Below are 7,766 nucleotides of genomic sequence, written 5' to 3' on the forward strand. Positions count from 1 at the left end.
TCATATGTCTAATTCAGTGGTTCTCAACAGGGAGCAATTGGATCACGTCTGGAGACTTTTTTTTTGGTTGTCACAACTGGGAGGTGCTACTGGCATCTAGTGGGTAGAGGCCAGAGATGCTGCTAAACATCCTACATTGCACAAGACAGCTCCCACAGCAAAGAAGTATCCAGAAAAAATGTAGATTGTGCTGAGGTTGAGAAATTCTGGTCTAATGAGAGAATCAGATTTCCTGACAAAAGCAAACTTATTTATACTTTATATATTGAAAAGGATTGGTAAATATCCAAGACTTAGAAATATTTTTGTTAGACTTTGCTTGTGATGGTGCTGGTTCTTCTACCAGCAAAAGGATTATTGATAGTTCATCACTAAAACAACTTTTTGTTATTTTTCACGTAAAAGTGACTTTCTGCATATAGCCATCTACACATTCTTCCCTCCTCCCCTCCCCAATGGTAGGATTTCTAGAACCACTGGCTAGAGTGACAAGTGCAGGGATGATGATTCCTTATGATTGAGGGGGAGCCCCAAGATTTTTCCCCAAGTGAGCTCACTACAGTCTCAGTGGCATCACTTTTGCCCTGTCCAACTCATATTGTTCAAATAGCAAACTGTGTCCTGGGTTGTCCTTGAACCCAAAGGATTGCTTCAGCCATTTCAACCTTCTTGTCATAGGTTCCCCTCCACCCCAGGGTTAAAGTTGAGGAGCTGCCTTGTCAGTTCCTCAACTGGGACTGGGATCATTCAAGGGCAGAATGAATGCCTTCTAACGCAGAATTTGAATCATTTAGGGTCCCTTATATGCAAGGCACTATGCTACATCCTGTGGGAGGTACAGAAGTAGTGTAACAGATGGTCCTTGTCTTCTGGGAATTGACAGTCTAAACTGGAGGAAAGCAATACATATATATGAAGAAATAACCAATGATTCAAGGTAGAAAATTATACATCTTGAAGGCAGTAAATGTTGTAGGAATTTAGAGATGAGAGAGATCCCTCTGAATTAGGAGGGTCAGAGAAAGTTTTCTGGGGAGAGAGGGAGTCCCCTGGGACCTCGGGATGCGTCTCAAGGAACAGTTGAGTTAAGTGGAGATAAAGAGAATTATGAAAGGTATGTTTGAGGAAAGAGAGAAAACCAGCCTGGCTGGGGTTGAGGGAATCAGTGGGAGATAAGTCAGAGATAAAGTTAGAAAGACGGGTTTGCCAGATTACGGCAGACCTTGAATATCAGGCTAAGGAATTTATATTTTATTCTAGAGATAAATGAGGAACTGACAATGGCTTAAGATACAGAGTGACCTGGTGAGGCCTCTCAACCCCAGACCAGGTCCCCCACTCCTACATCCTGGCTTGTCTAAAGGCATTGGTCTGGGAGCCAAAGATTCCAACCTTCTGTCCCTGCTGCCTCCTCCAGATCCACAGCTGTTCCAGGAAAGGTCATGAGAATTCAAAGACCCAAAGTGAATCCCACATCTGACCCCGACTTGCTGTTTTTTTTTTCACTTTCCCCCGTCTACAAAACTGAGTCCACTACCTTTATTTATCCTGGGAGCAACACAGTCAGGATAGCAGAACTTGGATCTGCTCCTGCTTGGAGGGAAACTCTCACGGGCTTCCCGTCGGGATCCAGAGGCTGTGTGGAACTCCGGAGGAGAGAGAGGCTGGGCACCAATCCAGGCTTGGCCCTCGTCTCTCCCAGCCCCCCTCCACCCCACCCCCCAATGCAGGCTAGAGGAAGTAGCAGCTGTGGTCCTGTGGGGAAGACAGGCAGAGGTCCACCTGGCATTATTGGCATTTTCACAACACCCACCCGAACAACTTTAAACACACACACACACACACACACACACACACACACACACACACACAGCAGCAGCAGCCTGGGGAGAGGTTAGGCCAAGAGCAGTGACTATGCCGCTAAAAGGAGAAGGGGGCTGGAGAGCTACCTCACATCCCTGGATAGAGGCTGCCATGTGGGGGGCTTTCTTCCCTCCCATCTCGTCTCCCACCATTTTGTCTTCTGCTCTCCCTTCTTTAATTTTTCTCTTGGCTCTTCTGCCAGACTCCCTGCCCAGTCCTTGGCCTGCTGCCTGACTCCTTTTGTTCTCCCTAACCCTGTTCCCCTTCCTCCATCCTTTCCTCTCGCCCTATGAAGGTAGCGTGGCAAAATTATCCTACCGAGTGCAAAGTGAAGCGGATCTTGGAAGCTGGGTAGTTTCGGCGAAAAAATAAACAAAATCACCTGCCTTATCCAAATAATGGAGGTGAAATAGGGTTTCAGCTTGAACTGTGCAAATAGTAGGTTCGACTTTTCAGTTTTCACACGCAAACCTAACCCTTCACTCCGCCTTCCCTTCGAACCCAGACAGCACGGCTGTGTTTACTTTCACAGAGCACTAAGGAAGCCTTCTGGAGAACCCCGCATGATGAAGTTAAAGGGCAAAGTGGGATAATTATAATGACAGGAAAATACAAGAGCAGAGGGCAGTGCAAGCCATGGTTTGGAAACATCTCACCCTAGAATAATGAGAAGTGAGGACGAGTCCGGGCAGGCGAGGAATCCAAATGAGCTCCTGGCCTCCCACCCCCTCCTCTTACCCCAGCCTCCAGTCCAGGGCTGGCCTGATCCACATTCTGTCCACAGTCTGCTTTAAACCATGGATTTTATCTCCAAGCATTTGCATTTCTACAGCAGCAGAGGCATAATTCTCTACCCAGAAGTTCCAACTACAAAGATTCAGGCACCTGAACAAAGCAGTGAATGCTGCTCGCCAGCCAAGGCCTCAAGGGGCGGGAACCAGAGCAGCAAGAGGCCTGTGTGAACTGGCTCCCGCTTCGCTGTTGCCACCTAGTGGTGTTTCTCCCTCCAACACCATTTTTTATTCCAAAGATACTTCATCCTGACCCACAGCTGTGCTATCTGCTGAAATGATGTCCCCTGACCTCAAAACAAACACCCATCTTCCTGACTCAAAATCCTAACTTCTGGACCAGAACACAGACTGTATGACCCATATGGTTTGCGTGGGCCTCTCTGCAGTCACATCCACGCAGCAGCCAGGGGATTTTTAAACAGATAGGGCTTTTACTCCTCTGCTACTTGGTTTTTTCTTTTTTCTTTTTTTTTTTTTTTGGCCATGCCGCACGGCTTCTGGGATCTTGCAGGATCCAAGTTCCCCAACCAGGGATTGAACCCGGGCCATGGCAGTGAAAGCCTGGAATTCTAACCACTAGACCACCAGGGAACTCCCTTTATTCCTCTGCTTAGAACCCTCCTAGGGCTCCCCACTGTGTGCACAGCAAAACTCCTAATGGTCTCTGAGGCTTCCCATGATCTGGCCTCTGGTCCCTCTCTGACCCCATCACTGATCCGCTCCAGCCACACTGGACTCCTTACTGTTCCTCCAACTCCCCAGGCATCCATCTGCTTTAGGGCCTTTACACTGCTGTCCTCTATGCTTGGAGCATTCTTCCCCAGATAAGCATAAGTTCACTCTCACCTTGAAATTTTTGTCCCAGAGTCACCTACTTCAATGACCCTATTTAAAAATCACTGCCTGAACACTCTTTGACATAAATCGCAGCAAGATCTTTTTTACCCACCTCCTAGAGTAATGAAAATAAACACAAAAATAAACAAATGGGACCTAATGAAACTTCAAAGCTTTTGCACAGCAAAGGAAACCATCAACAAGACGAAAAAATCCTCAGAATGGGAGAAAATATTTGGAAATGAAGCAACTGACAAGGGACTAATCTCCAAAATACGCAAACAGCTCATGCAGCTCAATACCAAAATAACAAACAACCCAATCAAAAACTGGGAGGAAGACCTAAATACACATTTCTCCAAAGAAGACATACAGATGGCCAACAAACACATGAAAATATGCTCAGTATCACTAATTATAAGAGAAATGCAGGGCTTCCCTGGTGGCGCAGTGGTTGCGCGTCCGCCTGCCGGTGCAGGGGAACCGGGTTCGCGCCCCGGTCTAGGAGGATCCCACATGCCGCGGAGCGGCTGGGCCCGTGAGCCATGGCCGCTGGGCTTATGGAGGTTCCTTAAAAAACTAAAAATAGAATTACCATATGATCCAACAATCCAACTCCTGGGCATATACCTGGAGAAAACCATAATTCAAAAAGATACATGCACCCTAATGTTCACTGCAGCACTATTTACAATAGCCAGGACATGGAAGCAACCTAAATGTCTATCAACAGAGGAATGGATAAAGATGATGTGGTACACATGTACAATAGAATATTACTCAGCCATAAAAAGGAACAAAATTGTGCCATTTGCAAAGACAGGGATGGATCTAGAGACTGTCATACAGAATGAAGTAAGTCAGAAAGAGAAAAACAAAGATTGTATATTAATGCATATATGTGGAATCTAGAAAAATGGTATAGATGAACCTATTTGCAAAGCAGAAATAGAGACACAGATGTAGAGAACAAACATATGGATACCAAGGGAGGAAGGGAGGGGTGGGATGAATTGGGAGACTGGGATTGACATATATACACTATTGATACTATGTATAAAATAGATAACTAATGAGGACCGACTGTATAGCACAGGGAACTCTACTCACTGCTCTGTGGTGACCTAAATGGGAAGGAAATCCAAAAAAGAGGGGTTATATGTGTAAGTATAGCTGGTTCACTTTGCTGTACAGTAGAAACTAACACAATATTGTAAAGCAACTATACTCCAATAAAAAAATAAATAAAAATAAAAATCACTGCCTACCAATCTCCATTTGTTCTTTTTTCCTTAGCAATGGTGTATTTTTTACTGCCTTTCCTCCAATGGAATGTAAGGATTCTATTCCCCCAATGAAATGTAAGGATTCCAAAGGTAGGGATTTTTGTCTCTTTTATTCACTGATATATCCCAAGCACCTTGGCACATAGTAGATGCTCAATAAATATTGACTACGTGAATGAACCTGAACCCACTATTCTGAGACCATCTACTACTTACAGGTGAAACCTGAAAACAAGAACACTGTTCATCTCAGTTTTCCAGGCCTTCTCATCCACAGATAGAGATGCTTCTCCTCCTCAGTGTCTCAGTTCTTCTGAGTCTCCAATGCCAAGCTCACTGGAGCCGCCGGAGCAGCACGGACCCAAGCTCTCCACACAACTGTAACTGCTGCAAGGAACAGGGAGTACACGGTAGAGGAAGGTCTAGGCTGGCTGTGGAGAACCACCACCAATAGCATTTTCAAATTAGGACACTAAGCGTTGCAAATTTTCATAAAGTAGTAAGGGAAAGAGTGAAGGGTGAGAGGTGTTGGGTGCCATCTCCAGGTAAAGCCAGATGACCTTGCTTGACCCTGGAACGGGAGGGACCCAGAGGGACGAATCATTGTAGAATAGCTGAGGGGGGATGGTGCTGCGACTTGTGACTCTGGTGATGGGTCCACTTCCCTGTCTCCTCCGTCTCCTCCAAAAGATAAGCAGTAAGTCCTGATGACAGGAAGTAACTTTCTAGGCTATTCCATCTTTATCTCGATCAGAAAAAAGCAATCCTTACCACCACAGTGATTGGCTCTTCCCAGAATCAGAACCAGAGGTGTGTGTAGGAGATGATAAGTGACGGCTCTCATTCGGGGTTGACACCTGAGTCAGGTGCATTATTAGAGTCATTAGAACCATGTGGCTAGGGGCCAGGTCTAGTCTTTCAGTGTGAGGATTCAGGCTTCCTCACTGCTGAAGATGTTGAGGCAGGTGTGCTAGCTCCCCAGGTATCCACTTACTTGGGACATGTAAGTGAAGAGGCATGAACTTGATTCATTTCCTGATCCACGGCTACTCCCCAGCCTGCCCCCAAACAGAAGCACCACAAGCCAGGCCAGCTCTTAAGGAGTTCGGTGGTGAGCAGAGGCCCTCAGAGATCTGAGGCCCAGCGGAAGGCAGGTACGTCCCAGTGGGCAGGAGCCACAACATGAGGATTGGGTGAGGAGGTAAGGCCTGTGGCGGGACGTGAGTGAGGACAGAGGACAGGGGAGGGATGGATTCTGGCCAGAGAACGGTATACCCAGGTGAGCAACAAGGTGGACAAAGGAGGGACTCAATGTGGAGGGGGTGAGGATACACACAGGCGAGAGAGGAGAGAGATGCTGAGGGATGGAGGCACAAAATGGGGCTATGGAGGAGATGGGGATGGGGTCATGGAGGGCGTGAGACACAGAGAAAGGAATAAGGACATAGGGACAAGGGGACACAGAGGGATGGACCTGAGGGAGAGGAGATAGAGCAAGGAGTGGGAGGCATGAGGGACAGAATGAAGGAGGATAGAGATTCAAGGTGAGGAGGATGGAGCCCTAGGATTAGGGGGTGGGGTCTTAGTGGTTTTGGGCACACGGAGGGGAAGGGAGGGGAAAGACACAGGGTGAGGGAGGAAGGAGACAGTAGGGGAGGGAGATGGTGATTAGCTAGAAGGAGCAGGTTTCGGAAGGCTAATTTCCACCACCTCTGTCCCCAGGGACCGCAGCCCTCCCTTCTGACTGCTCCCCCTAAGAGAGATGGCACCAGCCAGAGCAGGATTCTGCTGCTGGGGCTTTGGATGGCCAAAGACCCAGTCGGTGCCAAGCCCAGAAACATGACCTCAGCTCGGTGGTTTGAAACTCAGCACGTGCAGCCCAGGCCTCAGAGATGCAACACGGGCGATGCAAAACATCAACAAGTACTCCAGTCGCTGCAAAGGCCTCAACACCTTCGTGCGTGAATCCTTCCCCGGTGCGGCCGTCACTTGTCAGACTCCCAGCATAACCCGCAAGAGAGGCCGTAAAAACTGCCACCGGAGCCAGAAGCCTGTATTCCTGACCATGTGTAACCTCACCTCAGGGAGGTACCCAGACTGCAGGTACAAGGAGAAGCAACTGAACGCTCCTTACTTACATCGTGGCCTGTGACAGCCCCCCCCACCCCCCCAGAAAGGGGACTCTAGGAAATTCAAGCTGGTTCCTGTCCACCTGGACCATGTCCTTTAGGTTTCCAGGCAGCCGCGTGCTTGGGCCGCGCCTTAAATCCCTCTGCAGGCCTCTGGACCACTCCTTCTCAGCCCAGAAGGTTCTCTTCTGACATCTCTTGGGGCCCTTCCTAGCTCAGGCTCCTCTGAGAGGGTGGGGCTGTGGGGAGTTGAGGTGATACATTAGTAGGCTAAGCTCCAGAAGAGATGGTGATCTCTCAACTTTCCGTTGCTGTTTTTCCAGAAGCTTATCCCGAAGAAGCTTAGGGCTGTGGGTTCCTTGGTCTGTGCCTCCTCCATCTTTCCCCTACCCCATCTTCTCACGGCAGCATGACGAGAGGAGGAAAGAAATGGAAAAGAAGTGTAGGGGATTTATGGCGAGAGCCACTCCTATTCCTAAACTAAGCCTCTTCCCCAGCTCTGATTGGTAGTGACGTGGCTTGTGGGCAGGGAGGTGGCCTGAAGGGAAGAAGACAAAGCAGCACCACTTCATGTTTACATAGCATTTCATGCTTTTCACAGTGTGACTCCCTTGTGAGATAGACATGACTAGGATTACTCATCTTCTTTAGGGATGAGGATGTTGAGATTTCAGAAAGATTTGTTCATTAAAGAGCTTGTCAAGTTGGTTAGTAGCAGCAGCTGGACTTGAAACTAGGTCTCCTGACTCTAAATACAGTGCACTTTCTACTTTACCACTGGGAGGAAAAAGAGAGACCTCTGCAGGGACCACAGGGGAACCAGGTAAGATTTCACCCGTGAAACAATGTCCTGAGAG

The 7,766-nt window shown here is 48.0% G+C and overlaps 1 pseudogene; it reads left to right on the top strand.

Annotated features, from left to right (window-relative positions):
• The first annotated feature begins 6,536 nt into the window (after nt 1-6,536).
• On the top strand, nt 6,537-7,010 carry LOC112067453 (ribonuclease 8-like; annotated as a pseudogene).
• Nucleotides 7,011-7,766: the final 756 nt, after the last annotated feature.

The sequence above is a fragment of the Physeter macrocephalus genome, unplaced genomic scaffold (genome assembly GCF_002837175.3).
Source record: "Physeter macrocephalus isolate SW-GA unplaced genomic scaffold, ASM283717v5 random_652, whole genome shotgun sequence".
NCBI lineage: Eukaryota > Metazoa > Chordata > Mammalia > Artiodactyla > Physeteridae > Physeter > Physeter macrocephalus.